Source organism: Phyllobates terribilis, unplaced genomic scaffold (assembly GCF_046119375.1).
Source record: "Phyllobates terribilis strain yellow unplaced genomic scaffold, ASM4611937v1 Scaffold_11__3_contigs__length_659146591, whole genome shotgun sequence".
NCBI lineage: Eukaryota > Metazoa > Chordata > Amphibia > Anura > Dendrobatidae > Phyllobates > Phyllobates terribilis.
This window is the reverse complement of record NW_027362771.1, coordinates 231,927,796-231,944,637: the sequence shown is the minus strand read 5'-3', so window position 1 is coordinate 231,944,637 and position 16,842 is coordinate 231,927,796. Positions and strand designations below refer to the sequence as shown.

The 16,842-nt window shown below is 43.1% G+C and overlaps 1 protein-coding gene across 7 annotated transcripts in view; it reads right to left on the bottom strand.

The window, feature by feature from the left end:
- PLXNB2 (plexin B2) overlaps nucleotides 1-10,305 on the bottom strand; it is a 279,450-nt gene extending 269,145 nt beyond the window's left edge. For 5 of the 7 annotated variants that reach the window (XM_073652092.1, XM_073652091.1, XM_073652089.1 and 2 more), the window contains exon 1: nucleotides 10,114-10,285. The gene's annotated coding sequence lies outside the window, so the exon portion shown is untranslated. Of the gene's footprint in view, nucleotides 1-10,089 lie in introns of all 7 variants that reach the window. The other 2 variants (XM_073652094.1, XM_073652090.1) reach the window with 2 other exon arrangements.
- Nucleotides 10,306-16,842: the final 6,537 nt, after the last annotated feature.

The window sequence follows — 16,842 nt, the reverse complement described above, 5'->3', positions numbered from 1 at the left end:
GTGAGAAAAAAATCAGAATTTACTGGATGAAACTCTGAAACATTTTTTATACACATGTGAACCTGCCCTTAGGATGGCTTTACATGAATAATTAAGATTCTGAACTGCTTAGCCATTGATCTCGAAGGAAGTGTGTAACACATATTTACACATGGCGAAATCATTGTGTGTGTTATAAGGTGATTTTATATGGAAACAACCTTTTTAATTACAAGCCAATCAAGTATTCTCATTAGTATATGGCTTTATGCTTCTTGCAATCTGAATTTCTAGCACTCCAGAAAAGAAGGCTTTATACGCCGAGATGTCCAGAAACTAAATCAGTTAAAAATTCATAGCATAATGTGAGCATTAGTGACGGAGTATGTTGACAATCGGCCATCTCTTACAATGACAAGAAAACCCCTTCCAAAAATATATAAAGATAAAATTCCTAGACATTTTTCTTTTTGTACAGTTTATGTAGCTGTTTTTAATTAGCTTTGTAGGCAGAATACTGAGAATAAGGACCCACAGGCTCAGTTAGTCTTCAAGCAAGAGCCATTGAAAGTTTATAAATCTGCAAGGAATTGCTCCTTTTAGCTTTGGAAGAAATCTGAAAATGCTTATACTATTCTTATATATTTTATATTATTCTTCAGAAAAACAGTGCTGTCCAGCAGATTGCAGGCTGTATTCTGCCAGCAGACATCAAACCACGGAACATCATATATTGATCAGCCTGTATTAATCATACGACTTGAAGCAACAATTAGGAACTAGATACCTGTACATGTTAAAGGACACCTGTTACCATATGAGATATGCCCACCAGCTTTCATACTAATATGCTGTATATATGCCCCCGATAGTACCTGCAAGACAAGAAAAACACCTTTTATTATACTCACCTGCGGGGCGGTCTGGGCCGAGGGGAGGGTAGTCGCTGGTCCTGGTCTGGCGCCTCCCTCTTCTTTCTATGCCATCATCTTTGTGTTTCGTGTGGATGACGCTTCCCTATGTCATCCACACAGGGTCCCCAGCATCATGCTCCTGCGCAGACATACTTCTCTGCCCTGACCAGAGCAGAGCAAAGTACTGCAGTGCGCATGCGCCTGGAAAGGTCAAAGAGCCCCGGCACATGCACACTGCAGTATTAGAAGTACGCCTGCGCAGGAGAGTGATCCCGGGGACAGAGTGTGGATGACATAGGTACGAGTCACCCACACGAAGGACAGAAGGAGGACGGCATCAAAAGAAGAAGGGAGGTGCTGGACGAGGACCAGCGACACCCATGAGCCCCGACTGCCCATCAGGCAAGTAGAATAAAAGGGGTTTTCTTTTTTTGCATGATTGGGGGTTTATGCACAGCATATTAGTATGCTGTATATATGGGCTGAAAGGTGGTAGCCGTATCTCATATGGGGCAAACCTGGTGACAAGTTCTCTTTAAGACTTATGGCTACAACAATTTTGACAATACAAACATTTGCTCTTAAACCTGGCATTTTCAGGGGTTGGCCAGGAGTGTAGCCAACAAGTAAAAATAATAGGGTTTGTGCTCTGAATAAAAAACAAAACACGAACATTACAGAAGGTTTTCATTACAAATTCTGTTTCTGTAATCCCACAGCCATATTACAATCTGACCACAAGCATGTTTTGGTCAAGATGATATGAAGCCATGCAGTTTCGCATCATCACAAGACCATAGTGTCAACGCACAAAGCAGTGCCCCCAGCAAAGTAACTTGAATTGACCGAGGATAACCCGTCTGATTTGTATGTGTCCGATCATGGGACACCTGACTAGGCCTACAGAAAAGGGACTGCTGCCCATTCTAGGACTGAGAGGGTGTACAGACGTATGCAACACTGCCCCTTGCCTAGTGCAGTAAAACTTTCCTCTAGGGATCAGAGGGGGGGGGGGGGTGTAGTTCTGTGGTTGAATTCCTACTGATTAAACAGTAATAGCATGTGCGTTCCATATGCCACATCTAAGGCTAGGGCTACACAGTGAATTTGGCCACATGACATTGCATTGAATGACTGCCAAAGTGGTTGTGTTCCAGATAAATAGTACAAAATCATCGTTTGCCTGAGACTTGGGGTGAATTCCTACAACACATTTTGTTGCAGCAATTCCGGTGCCTTAAGGCTATGTGCCCACGATGCAGAAATGCTCCGGATTTTTTCCTGAGCGTTTCTGCATCTCCCTGGCAGAAAAAACGCATGCGGATTGTACATGCGTTTTCCTGCGAGGGACATGCGGAAGTGAAGCGTTCTTCACTTGCATTTCCGCATGCGGGTTGTCAAGCGCTTTCCAAGCGATTTTAGCATCACCTGGAAAGTGCTTGTCAACTTGTCACACTATGTAAATCCATGCAAACAGCATGGATTTATATACTGTGACCAAGTTATAGTAAAAGAATGGTAAAAAATAAAAAATAAATCTATACTTACCTTCTGATGGCCCCCCGGAGTCTTGCTTCGCTCCGTCCTGGCATGCTGGCAGCTCGCGGTACACTACACTGAAGGACTTGCCGTCACATGACTGACGTCAGCGCAGGTCCTTCAGTCTACCGAGCTCTGCCGGCAAGCGAAGACAAGGAGACCGGGGGCCATCAGAAGGTAAATATAATATTTATTTTTTTTATTTTATTCTTTTTTTTTTTTACAGGTTCTATGGTACCCAGGTCCGGAGGAGAGTCTCCTGTCCTCCACACCCGGGTACCATCCGCACATTGAAACGCTTAATATCCGCATGTACATATGCAGTGATGCAGAATCCAAATGTTCCAATGAAAGTCAATGGCGGCGAAAACGCAGCACTTCCGCAAAATAATTGGCAGTGCTGCGTTTTTTTCCGCAATGATAATCCGCAGTGGTAATTTCCGCTGCATGTGCACAGCACATGCGGATTATCATTGGAGAACATGGCAGACCTTCTACCAAGCGTATTTTAAGCGTTTCTGCAGTGCTTTTGCCGCTGCGGAAACGCTTAAAAAACGCATCGTGGGCACACTGCCTTAAAATTGGTTTAATTCATCAGAATGGTGTCGTGAAAAATAAATGGGAAAGTTGTAGAAGTTACAGAGACAAAATCTGTACCCTGGGGGTGAATTCCCAGGCTGCAGATATTGTTGTGGGACGTTCTGCAACATTTATTCCCATTTATCTGAAACATCTACAGTCAAATGACTGGAATTGGTCTTTAGCTGCAGAAATTTCTGCAACAAAATCTGCAGCACAGGAACTCATCCCAAGTTTCATCGAGTCATGTTTTACCATCAGTGTTTCATCAAAGGTTTTCACTTAGGAAAAAATAAAGTGAAAAGCTTCTCTTACTCGTTAAGATGTTAGTCAATGGCCACACCGGACTGCACACTGATGCCATCCATGTGCTGTCTGTGACTGTCACAGACCAATAGACTTGGATGGGTAATTTTGATCTGTGACTGATCAAAAACAGACTCATCTTAGATATTTTTGTGGCTACACAGTCCGCAAAAAAAGAAAAGAAAGAAAAACATGGACATGTCAAAAGCACCATAGAACATTTAACCATTAATGTCTAGCAGTGAAAACACAGATAGAACACATTTAAAAAACATATGTCTGAATGAGCCATACGGACGTGCGCACAGGACATCTTTTAAACTCAGATAAAGCAGTGGAGTTTTTAAAGCGGAACACTGTTCAGGAAACATCAGTGCTTTATGCCGTGTTTTTACAAAAGACGCCAGTCATCTTCTGTTTTGGGTTCCCCATAGACTTCTTTAGTTTATGCTTCTTCTAAGTGGAAGATGGCAGAGACACTTCTTTTACCAGCTTAGGGATTTTTGAAACCTGAAGTGGTTAAAAGATGATCAAAAAAGTGAACATAAGTTGTTTTGACACAAATGCATATGTTCAATCTTTTGAGCGTCTTTACGGCGCTTTTCCAGGCGGGTTTTTACAGCAGACCCAGAAAAGACATCATGTCCACATAACCTTAGGTTAGGTTTAGAATTTGGAGATAATTCAACGATTTTCTGTCAGGAATTCCACAAGAAAAATCCATTGAAGAATAAAGTACTAGCACAGTGGAAAAAATCTCATCCATAAGTTGCTTTCATTTTCAGTTCAGAAATTGACCCATTTTGATTATTTTTCAAATCCGCATTACATCAATTTCATCTGCATTATAACTGAGGATTTTCCCCATATGTAAACTTGAATTGGAAGGCCTAAATTCGCAATTCACATACTATGCTGAGAAGTTCCTTAAAAGGAATTTGTCAGCAGGTTTTGGCTACCTCATCTGAGAGCAGCCTGATGTAGGCAAAGAGAAGCTGAATCCAAGGATGTATCACTTAGATTACTGGGAGCAGCTGTTCTGACACAATCAGAGCTTTTAGATTTAGAATGAAGCAGAGCTGAGGAAGCTAGCCCCGCCCACACCAGGCTCTCTGTATACAATGTCCATAGACAGTGAGGTGCCTAGTTGCCAGTCTGGTGTAGTCCAGCAATGTTAATCTCTTAGTGATAAATCCTTCACAGTTTGCAAACAACAGCATGTACTTTGACACGTGACACATTCCTGAATTCTGTGTTTCAGCCTCTAACTCCTGCTGTCTTCAGATTACATAGCAAAAACCTGCTGACAGATTACCTTTAAACGTCCTCTGCAGACCCCAAGCAATATCCCAAAGTGAAGAACTAAAAAAAATAGATACTTCAGCTGGTTATTTTTCTGATGCCAGTGGCTTCAATTCCAGCCCCGAGTCATCCCAACAACCTGTAGTAATAAGTAACCTTCTTTCCCATATGATGGCTACAGCCAGTCAGAGCCTCTAGGAATCACTTGTCATGGATCATTCATTACCAAGAAAGCCTAGAAGCCCTAATGGGCTAGAGAAATCACTAGGAGAGGAGAGGACCATTTTTCCTATTCCCAGTCAGAAGAGAAATCAATTGCAGAATCTGCAAGATTTTGTGGCGGTTTTCCTCTGCAGTAGAGTATCTGTAGCAAATTCACAATGGGTGCACATACCGTTAAAGGGGTTCTCCACTGAACAAACCCTTACTAATGAAAAAAGTCCTGCATAAACTAATAAAGAGGAAAAAATCTATACTCCCCTCCCACTCATGTGCTGCTTTTCCTTACATGAACAATATCACGTAAACGCTGCAGCCTATCTGTGACAGTCTTTACAATTATGTTCAAGTAAAAAAAATATATATCTAAATGTGAAGGCTGCGGTGTCAGATGACCAGCGGGAGACAATGCTGAAACCAGGAGCAGCGGCAGTCCAGCATTTAAAGTATAGATTTTTTTTTATTTTATTTATGATGCACCCTGAGGCCACTAGTAAGGGGTGTTCGGTAGTGGACAACCCCTTTAAGGTTGCAAGACCTAATTTGCAGTGTAGCTCTATTTTTAGGGTGAACTCATAAGTTACATGTTGCAAAGTGTTTATTCACACAAGGAAACAACGTCTCTACCACTTCCACAAATGTAGGAGACCTTTGTGTATTTCACCAGTCTGACAAACTTTCATTGAGATGATTCACATCCAGTATTCACACCGCACTATTAGCCATAATGAGAAGCAAATTAAGATTAAAAGTGATAACAATTAATAGAGCCTCATTAACATGACTGTGGATACTATATTTACTGGAATTTGACAGATTAGATTATACAGTATTTTGTAGATACAAAACACAAGCCAGGCTTAAAAAAATGTAGTCATAGTTCGGTGTAATTAAACAGGAAAAAAAAAATACACAGAAAGGAGTTTTGTTCGTTACACCCTACCTTATAGAGCGGATGAAATCTGGTATTAATCTAAATCTTAAATTCCTCCAGATCCAGAGCCCTGGAGCATTGTACAGACAGCTCTCCTAGGGGCTCAAAACTTGATTACATTCTAAAATTCCAACACAAGAAACAGTAAAACAGATTCTTCGGCATAACAATACTAAACTGTACATTGCTCAAGCCCCATCAGTACAACCAAAGCAATGTATATCTGATCTGCATCCAACCGTTCTCAACAAACTGCAAAGTTTAAAAATTGGGGGTTACTCATGCCAGCAATGGCAAAAAACAAGCAAGACCAAACATGTCTACAGAGATCACAGATGTCCTTTCTTTAACCTACAAAACAAACACAGCAAGGACTACACAACACAGCAAGGACTACACAACACAGCAAGGACTACACAGCATCAGATCCAAAACAATGAGGAGTACACAACATCAGATATTAAACACTACAAAATATTCTTTTCAATTTTTAGACTTCACAGAGAACGCTCACCCATTTTAATGGCAATCCTTTACAATTGTACACTCATCATACAGAAATCGTTTTGTTATTGTTTGCCTTGTCAGTCGTCGCTCCCCCACTACATACCCCCTTATTCGTTGCCCCCCATCACAATTGCATGCCCCTTCATTTGTTGCTCCCTACAACAGCACACCCCTTCATTTATCACTCTCGTTACTGCACGCTCCTACATCTGTCACCTTGCCCCCCTGCGATTGCACTCCCCCACATTTGTGTCCCCCCCAGGCTGCCACCTCTTCATTTGTTGCCCCCAATATGGCACGCCCATTCATTCGTCCCTCACATTTTGGCATGCTCCTTCTATTGTTGTCCCCATTACAGCACGCCTCTTCATTCACTGCCCCCCCCCCCCCCCGTTACAGCACACCCCTTTGTTGCCCCTGTCACTGCACGCCCCTTCATTCATCTCTCACTTTATTGCACTCGGCATCATTTGCCTCCCCAATTATTGCCTGTCTCTTTCTTCACCTTTTATAAAGAGCATGGCCCTCAATCCGAAACACCACTGACACAGAACCCACCCTTATTCTCACACCTTCCCAATCTGATAACCTTACCACCTTTATAATTGTAACTTTTATACACCATGTTAATAACATGCACCCCCGATGTCGCACCCCATGTAATATATATATATCCTGCTCTATAGCAGGATATACTACTGTCAGTATAGTAAAGAACAGACAAAATTCCTACCTAACAATGGCCATAAAGAAATAACTGTTCTTCCAGACACCAACATGGTCAGATATGACTGAACAAAAACCTTCGTAGTTATATAGACAATGTGACAAGTCACAGATGACAATGAACATGGCAGCAAACAAATGTTTATCATAATGGTTAAGAATAGCAGATCACAGCCTGAGTGCCAGACAGGACAAGTCCCATGGCAGGGGGGCAGAGTATGTATGTATACATACATACACACATACATATGTATGGTATCACTGTGAAGACACCTCCCATGGCAGTGGAGCAGTACATACTGATATATATATATATATATGGCATCACTGTGAGGACACCTCCCATGGCAGTGGAGCAGTACATGCTGATATATATATATATATATGGCATCACTGTGAGGACACCTCCCATGGCAGTGGAGCAGTACATACTGATATATATATATATATATATATGGCATCACTGTGAGGACACCTCCCATGGCAGTGGAGCAGTACATGCTGATATATATATATATATGGCATCACTGTGAGGACACCTCCCATGGCAGTGGAGCAGTACATGCTGATATATATATATATATATATATATATATGGCATCACTGTGAGGACACCTCCCATGGCAGTGGAGCAGTACATGCTGATATATATATATATGGCATCACTGTGAGGACACCTCCCATGGCAGTGGAGCAGTACATGCTGATATATATATATATGGCATCACTGTGAGGACACCTCCCATGGCAGTGGAGCAGTACATGCTGATATATATATATATGGCATCACTGTGAGGACACCTCCCATGGCAGTGGAGCAGTACATGCTGATATATATATATATATATATATATATATATATATATGGTATCACAGTGAGGACACCTACCATGGCAGTGGAGCAGTACGTACTGATATATATATATATATGGCATCACTGTGAGGACACCTCCCATGGCAGTGGAGCAGTACATACTGATTATATATATATATGGCATCACTGTGAGGACACCTCCCATGGCAGTGGAGCAGTACATGCTGATATATATATATGGTATCACAGTGAGGACACCTACCATGGCAGTGGAGCAGTACGTACTGATATATATATATATATATGGCATCACTGTGAGGACACCTCCCATGGCAGTGGAGCAGTACATGCTGATATATATATATGGTATCACAGTGAGGACACCTACCATGGCAGTGGAGCAGTACGTACTGATATATATATATATATGGCATCACTGTGAGGACACCTCCCATGGCAGTGGAGCAGTACATGCTGATATATATATATATATATGGCATCACTGTGAGGACACCTCCCATGGCAGTGGAGCAGTACATGCTGATATATATATATATATATATATATATAGCATCACAGTGAGGACACCTCCCATGGCAGTGGAGCAGTACATGCTGATATATATATATATATATATGGCATCACTGTGAGGACACCTCCCATGGCAGTGGAGCAGTACATGCTGATATATATATATATATATATATGGCATCACTGTGAGGACACCTCCCATGGCAGTGGAGCAGTACATGCTGATATATATATATATGGCATCACTGTGAGGACACCTCCCATGGCAGTGGAGCAGTACATGCTGATATATATATATATATATATATATAGCATCACAGTGAGGACACCTCCCATGGCAGTGGAGCAGTACATGCTGATATATATATATATATATATATATATATATATATATGGCATCACTGTGAGGACACCTCCCATGGCAGTGGAGCAGTACATACTGATATATATATATATAGCATCACAGTGAGGACACCTCCCATGGCAGTGGAGCAGTACATGCTGATATATATATATATATATATGGCATCACTGTGAGGACACCTCCCATGGCAGTGGAGCAGTACATGCTGATATATATATATATATATATATATGGCATCACTGTGAGGACACCTCCCATGGCAGTGGAGCAGTACGTACTGATATATATATATATATATATGGCATCACTGTGAGGACACCTCCCATGGCAGTGGAGCAGTACGTACTGATATATATATATATATATATATATATATGGCATCACTGTGAGGACACCTCCCATGGCAGTGGAGCAGTACATGCTGATATATATATATATATATGGCATCACTGTGAGGACACCTCCCATGGCAGTGGAGCAGTACATGCTGATATATATATATATAGCATCACAGTGAGGACACCTCCCATGGCAGTGGAGCAGTACATGCTGATATATATATATATATATATATATATGGCATCACTGTGAGGACACCTCCCATGGCAGTGGAGCAGTACATGCTGATATATATATATATATATATATATGGCATCACTGTGAGGACACCTCCCATGGCAGTGGAGCAGTACGTACTGATATATATATATATATATATGGCATCACTGTGAGGACACCTCCCATGGCAGTGGAGCAGTACGTACTGATATATATATATATATATATATATATATATATATATATATATGGCATCACTGTGAGGACACCTCCCATGGCAGTGGAGCAGTACATGCTGATATATATATATATATATATGGCATCACAGTGAGGACACCTCCCATGGCAGTGGAGCAGTACATGCTGATATATATATATATAGCATCACAGTGAGGACACCTCCCATGGCAGTGGAGCAGTACATGCTGATATATATATATATATATATGGCATCACTGTGAGGACACCTCCCATGGCAGTGGAGCAGTACATACTGATTATATATATGGTATCACAGTGAGGACACCTCCCATGGCAGTGGCGCAGTACATATACACGTTATCACTCAGAGCACACGTCCCTGCCATTCCCACCCCCCAGCCGAGCTCCCATGGAACCACAGGCTGCAGGTAAGCCGCCACAGGACTAAGTTCCCGGCACAAGTTGGCGCCCACAGCCCGTGTTCCCGGAGCCTCAGGCGGCTTATACACTGCACTAAGTTCATGTCAAAGTCCAGGAAGAAGCGGGAGCCGCTCCGTCCACATCACCGCACGCACTGAGCGCCCACCGCTCCAACAGGTGATGGCAGCCATCTCACCTGAGCCGTGCAGGCGCCACTCACCCGGGTCTGTGCGGTCCAGCAGCAGTCAGCCGGCGGCGCCCATGTCTGGGAGGCGATTCCCTTACCCTGAACGTGGAGCGCCAGGCACAGACACACCTGTGGGCGATGCACACATCCGCTCCCCAGCACAATACCAGACAGGAAACAGAAAAAAAAATCCAGAGGAGAAAAGAGAGAGGGAGCGAAAGACAGTCCTCCTCCCTCCGCTCAGGATCGGGTTACAGCCTGGCCGTGCTGAGGAATGGCGGCGGGAGGGAGAGCGATATGTGCGCCTCTCCCAGTCACTGCTGCCTCATCAGTGGTAACAAAGGTGCTGTGCATCCACACTGGCACTGCCATTATGTACCAGCCATATGAATGGCAGCTGTCTCTGTCATGGGCAGCATGTGCACTGGTTACCTCACACTACTGTCAATGGACTGCGCTCACCTCAGCGATGTCTGCTCAATATTAGTCAGAAAGTCACAGGAATGGTGCCCAACTCTCCTCACATGGCACAGGGAGCGGGCTGCTGCCCAACAACGTCTACTATATATGTATACTACCCTGTATATATGTATACTACCCTGTGTATATATATGTGTATACCAGGGCCGGCTCCAGGTTTTTCTGGGCCCCGGGCGAAAGAGTCTCAGTGGGCCCCTTTAACACATACCACGATTCATGATGCAGAGATACGGCGGAGAAATATATATATATATATAGTACAATGCAAAGATTTCACTTCATGAGTGATATCTATTGTAAATTCCACAATAGCTCAGAAACCGGTGAATCGCTCCACACAGAATAGTGGCCCCCATATAAGGCTCCATGCGGAATACTGACCCCCATATAAGGCTCCATGCGGAATACTGAGCCCCATATAAGGCTCCATGCGGAATACTGGCCCCCATATAAGGCTCCATGCGGAATACTGGCCCCCATATAAGGCTCCATGCGGAATACTGGCCCCCATATAAGGCTCCATACGGAATACTGGCCCCCATATAAGGCTCCATACGGAATACTGGCCCCCATATAAGGCCCCATATGGAATACTGGCCCCTATATAAGGCTCCATATGGAATACTGGCCCCCATATAAGGCTCCATACGGAATACTGGCCCCCATATAAGGCTCCATACGGAATACTGGCCCCCATATAAGGCTCCATACGGAATACTGGCCCCCATATGGAATACTGGCCCCCATATAAGGCTCCATACGGAATACTGGCCCCCATATAAGGCTCCATACGGAATACTGGCCCCCATATAAGGCTCCATACGGAATACTGGCCCCCATATAAGGCTCCATACGGAATACTGGCCCCCATATAAGGCTCCATACAGAATACTGGCCCCCATATAACGCTCCATACAGGATACTGGCCCCCATATAACGCTCCATACAGGATACCGGTCCCCATATAATGCTGCATGCAGGCTGTTACCCCCCACATAATGCCCCATACAGGCTGTCCCCCCCTTATAATGCTCCATGCAGGCTGTTACCCCCCACATAATGCCCCATACAGGCTGTCCCCCCCTTATAATGCTCCATGCAGGCTGTTACCCCCCACATAATGCCCCATACAGGCCCCTCCCTTTTAATGCTCCATGCAGGCTGTTACCCCCCACATAATGCCCCATACAGGCTGCCCCCCCCTTATAATGCTCCACGCAGGCTGTTCCCCCCCACATAATGCCCCATACAGGCCCCCCCTTTTAATGCTCCATGCAGGCTGTTACCCCCCACATAATGCCCCATACAGGCTGCCCCCCCCCTTATAATGCTCCATGCAGGCTGTTCCCCCCCACATAATGCCCCATACAGCCCCCCCCCCTTTTAATGCTCCATGCAGGCTGTTACCCCCCCACATAATGCCCCATACAGGCTGCCCCCCCTCTTTATAATGCCCCATGCAGGCTGTCACCCCTCCTCTTTATAATGCTCCATGCAGGCTGTCACCCCTCCTCTTTATACTGCCCCATGCAGGCTGTCACCCCTCCTCTTTATAATGCCCCATGCAGGATGTCCCCCCCTCTCTTTATAATGCCCCGTGCAGGCTGTTCCCCACCTTATAATGCCCCATGCAGGCTGGTCCCCACCTTATAATGCCCCATGCAGGCTGGTCCCCACCTTATAATGCCCCATGCAGGCTGTCACCCCTCCTCATTATAATGCCCCAAGCAGGAATCCCCCCCTCTTTATAATGCCCCATGCAGGCTGTTCCCCACCTTATAATGCCCCATGCAGGCTGTCACCCCTCCTCTTTATAATGCTCCATGGAGGATGCCCCCCCTCCCCTCTTTATAATGCCCCATGCCTCCATACATTAAAAAAAAAAAAAAAAAATCAAATACTCACCTCCCTTCTCCTCACCTGCTACCTACTGCCCGCTGCCTGCTGCCCGCCGCTCGCTGCTCGCTGCTCGGCTCCGAACTCCAGCGTTGTCGGCGTCTTCCCGCTCAGCGCTCCCTGTAACGGCTCAGGGGAGGGCGCGGTGTAAAGACGTCACCGCGCCCTCTGACCTGAGACGTCACAGGGAGCGCAGAGCAGGAAGACAGCTGATCTGCGGAGGCACGGGGAGAGGTAAGTATCGGGCTGCTGGGGCCCTGAGCAAGCGGCGGAGAAGGGCGGGCGCTGACACCGCTCTCCTCCGCCCATAGCCCAGCGGGGTGCGCGACCGCCAGTGGGCCCCTCTGCCTGCTCAGGGCCCCGGCATTTGCCCGGGTGCGCCGGGTGCTGACGCCGGCCCTGGTGTATACTATCCTGTATATGTGTATACTACCCTGTATATATGTATACTATCCTGGATACATGCCCTATATGTGTATACTATCCTGGATATGTGTATACTATCCTGGATATATGCACTATATGTGTATACTATCCTGTATATGTGTATACTACCCTGTATATATGTATACTATCCTGGATACATGCCCTATATGTGTATACTATCCTGTATATGTGTATACTATCCTGGATATATGCACTATATGTGTATACTATCCTGTATATGTGTATACTACCCTGTATATATGTATACTATCCTGGATACATGCCCTATATGTGTATACTATCCTGGATATGTGTATACTATCCTGGATACATGCCCTATATGTGTATACTATCCTGTATATGTGTATACTATCCTGTATATGTGTATACTACCCTGTATATATGTATACTATCCTGGATATATGCCCTCTATGTGTATACTATCCTGGATATGTGTATACTATCCTGGATATATGCACTATATGTGTATACTATCCTGTATATGTGTATACTATCCTGTATATGTGTATACTACCCTGTATATATGTATACTATCCTGGATACATGCCCTATATGTGTATACTATCCTGGATATGTGTATACTATCCTGGATATATGCACTATATGTGTATAATATCCTGGATATGTGTATACTATCCTGGATATATGCACTATATGTGTATACTACCCTGTATATGTGTATACTACCCTGTATATATGTATACTAGCCTGTATATGTGTATACTACCCTGTATATATGTATACTATCCTGGATACATGCCCTATATGTGTATACTATCCTGGATATGTGTATACTATCCTGGATATATGCACTATATGTGTATAATATCCTGGATATGTGTATACTATCCTGGATATATGCACTATATGTGTATACTACCCTGTATATGTGTATACTACCCTGTATATATGTATACTATCCTGTATATGTGTATACTACCCTGTATATATGTATACTATCCTGGATACATGCCCTATATGTGTATACTATCCTGGATATGTGTATACTATCCTGGATATATGCACTATATGTGTATACTATCCTGTATATGTGTATACTACCCTGTATATATGTATACTATCCTGTATATATGTATACTATCCTGGATACATGCCCTATATGTGTATACTATCCTGTATATGTGTATACTATCCTGGATATATGCACTATATGTGTATACTATCCTGTATATGTGTATACTACCCTGTATATATGTACAGTCATGGCCAAAAGTTTTGAGAATGACACCAAAATTATATTTTCACATGATCTGCTGGCCTCTGGTTTTTATTAGTGTTTGTCTGATGTTTATATCACATACAGAAATATAATTGCAATCATATTATGAGTACCAATAGGTTATATTGACAGTTAGAATGAGTTAATGCAGCAAGTCAATATTTGCAGTGTTGCCCCTTCTTCTTCAAGACCTCTGTAATTCTCCCTGGCATGCTCTCAATCAACTTTTGGACCAAATCCTGACTGATATCAGTCCATTCTTGCATAATCAATGCTTGCATTTTGCCAGAATTTGTTGGTTTTTGTTTGTCCACCCGTCTCTTGATGATTGACCACAAATTCTCAATGGGATTAAGATCTGGGGAGTTTCCAGGCCATGGACCAAAAATCTCTATGTTTTGTTCCATGAGCCATTTAGTTATCACCTTTGCTTTATGGCAAGGTGCTCCATCATGCTGGAAAAGGCATTTTTGGGCGCCAAACTGCTCTTGGACGGTTTGGAGAAGTTGCTCTTGGAGGACATTCTGGTACCATTCTTTATTCATGGCTGTGTTTTTAGGCAAGACTGTGAGTGAGCCGATTCCCTTGGTTGAGAAGCAACCCCACACATGAATGCTTTCAGGATGCTTTACAGTTGGCATGAGACAAGACTGGTGGTAGCGCTCACCTCTTCTTCTCCGAATAAGCTGTTTTCCAGATGTCCCAAACAATCGAAAAGGGGATTCATCAGAGAAAATGACTTTGCCCCAGTCCTCAGCAGTCCACTCCCTGTACCTTTTGCAGAATATCAGTCGGTCCCTGATGTTTTTTCTGGAGAGAAGTGGCTTCTTTGCTGCCCTCCTTGAAACCAGCCCTTGCTCAAAGAGTCTCCGCCTCACAGTGCGTGCAGAAGCACTCACACCAGCCTGCTGCCATTCCTGAGCAAGCTCGGCACTGCTGGTAGTCCCATCCCGCAGCTGAAACAGTTTTAAGATACGGTCCTGGCGCTTGCTGGTCTTTCTTGGGCGCCCTGGAGCCTTTTTGACAACAATGGAAGCTCTCTCCTTGAAGTTCTTGATGATGCGATAGATTGTTGACTGAGGTGCAATCTTTGTAGCTGCGATACTCTTCCCTGTTAGGCCATTTTTGTGCAGTGCAATGATGGCTGCACGTGTTTCTTTAGAGATAACCATGGTTAACTGAAGAGAAACAATGATACCAAGAACCAGCCTCTTTTTAAAGTGTCCAGTGATGTCATTCTTACTTAATCATGACTGATTGATCGCCAGCCCTGTCCTCATCAACACCCACACCTGTGTTAATGGATCAATCACTAAAACGATGTTAGCTGCTCCTTTTAAGGCAGGAGTGCAATGATGTTGAAATGTGTTTTGGGGGTTAAAGTTCATTTTCTGGGCAAATAGACTTTGCAAGTACAGTAATTGCTGTTAAGCTGATCACTCTTTGACATTCAGGAGTATATGCAAATTGACATTACAAAAAATGAAGCAGTAAACTTTGGAAAAATTACTATTTGTCTCATTCTCAATACTTTTGGCCATGACTGTATACTATCCTGGATACATGCCCTATATGTGTATACTATCCTGGATATGTGTATACTATCCTGGATATGTGTATACTATCCTGGATATATGCACTATATGTGTATACTATCCTGTATATGTGTATACTATCCTGTATATGTGTATACTACCCTGTATATATGTATACTATCCTGGATATATGCCCTCTATGTGTATACTATCCTGGATATATGCCCTATATGTGTATACTATCCTGGATATATGCCCAATATGTGTATACTATCCTGGATATATGCCCTATATGTGTATACTATCCTGGATATATGCCCTATATGTCTATACTATCCTGGATATATGCCCTATATGTGTATACTATCCTGGATATGTGTATACTATCCTGGATATATGCACTATATGTGTATACTATCCTGTATATGTGTATACTATCCTGTATATGTGTATACTACCCTGTATATATGTATACTATCCTGGATACATGCCCTATATGTGTATACTATCCTGGATATGTGTATACTATCCTGGATATATGCACTATATGTGTATAATATCCTGGATATGTGTATACTATCCTGGATATATGCACTATATGTGTATACTACCCTGTATATGTGTATACTACCCTGTATATATGTATACTATCCTGTATATGTGTATACTACCCTGTATATATGTATACTATCCTGGATACATGCCCTATATGTGTATACTATCCTGGATATGTGTATACTATCCTGGATATATGCACTATATGTGTATACTATCCTGGATATGTGTATACTATCCTGGATATATGCACTATATGTGTATAATATCCTGGATATGTGTATACTATCCTGGATATATGCACTATATGTGTATACTACCCTGTATATGTGTATACTACCCTGTATATATGTATACTATCCTGTATATGTGTATACTACCCTGTATATATGTATACTATCCTGGATACATGCCCTATATGTGTATACTATCCTGGATATGTGTATACTATCCTGGATATATGCACTATATGTGTATACTATCCTGTATATGTGTATACTACCCTGTATATATGTATACTATCCTGTATATATGTATACTATCCTGGATACATGCCCTATATGTGTATACTATCCTGTATATGTGTATACTATCCTGGATATATGCACT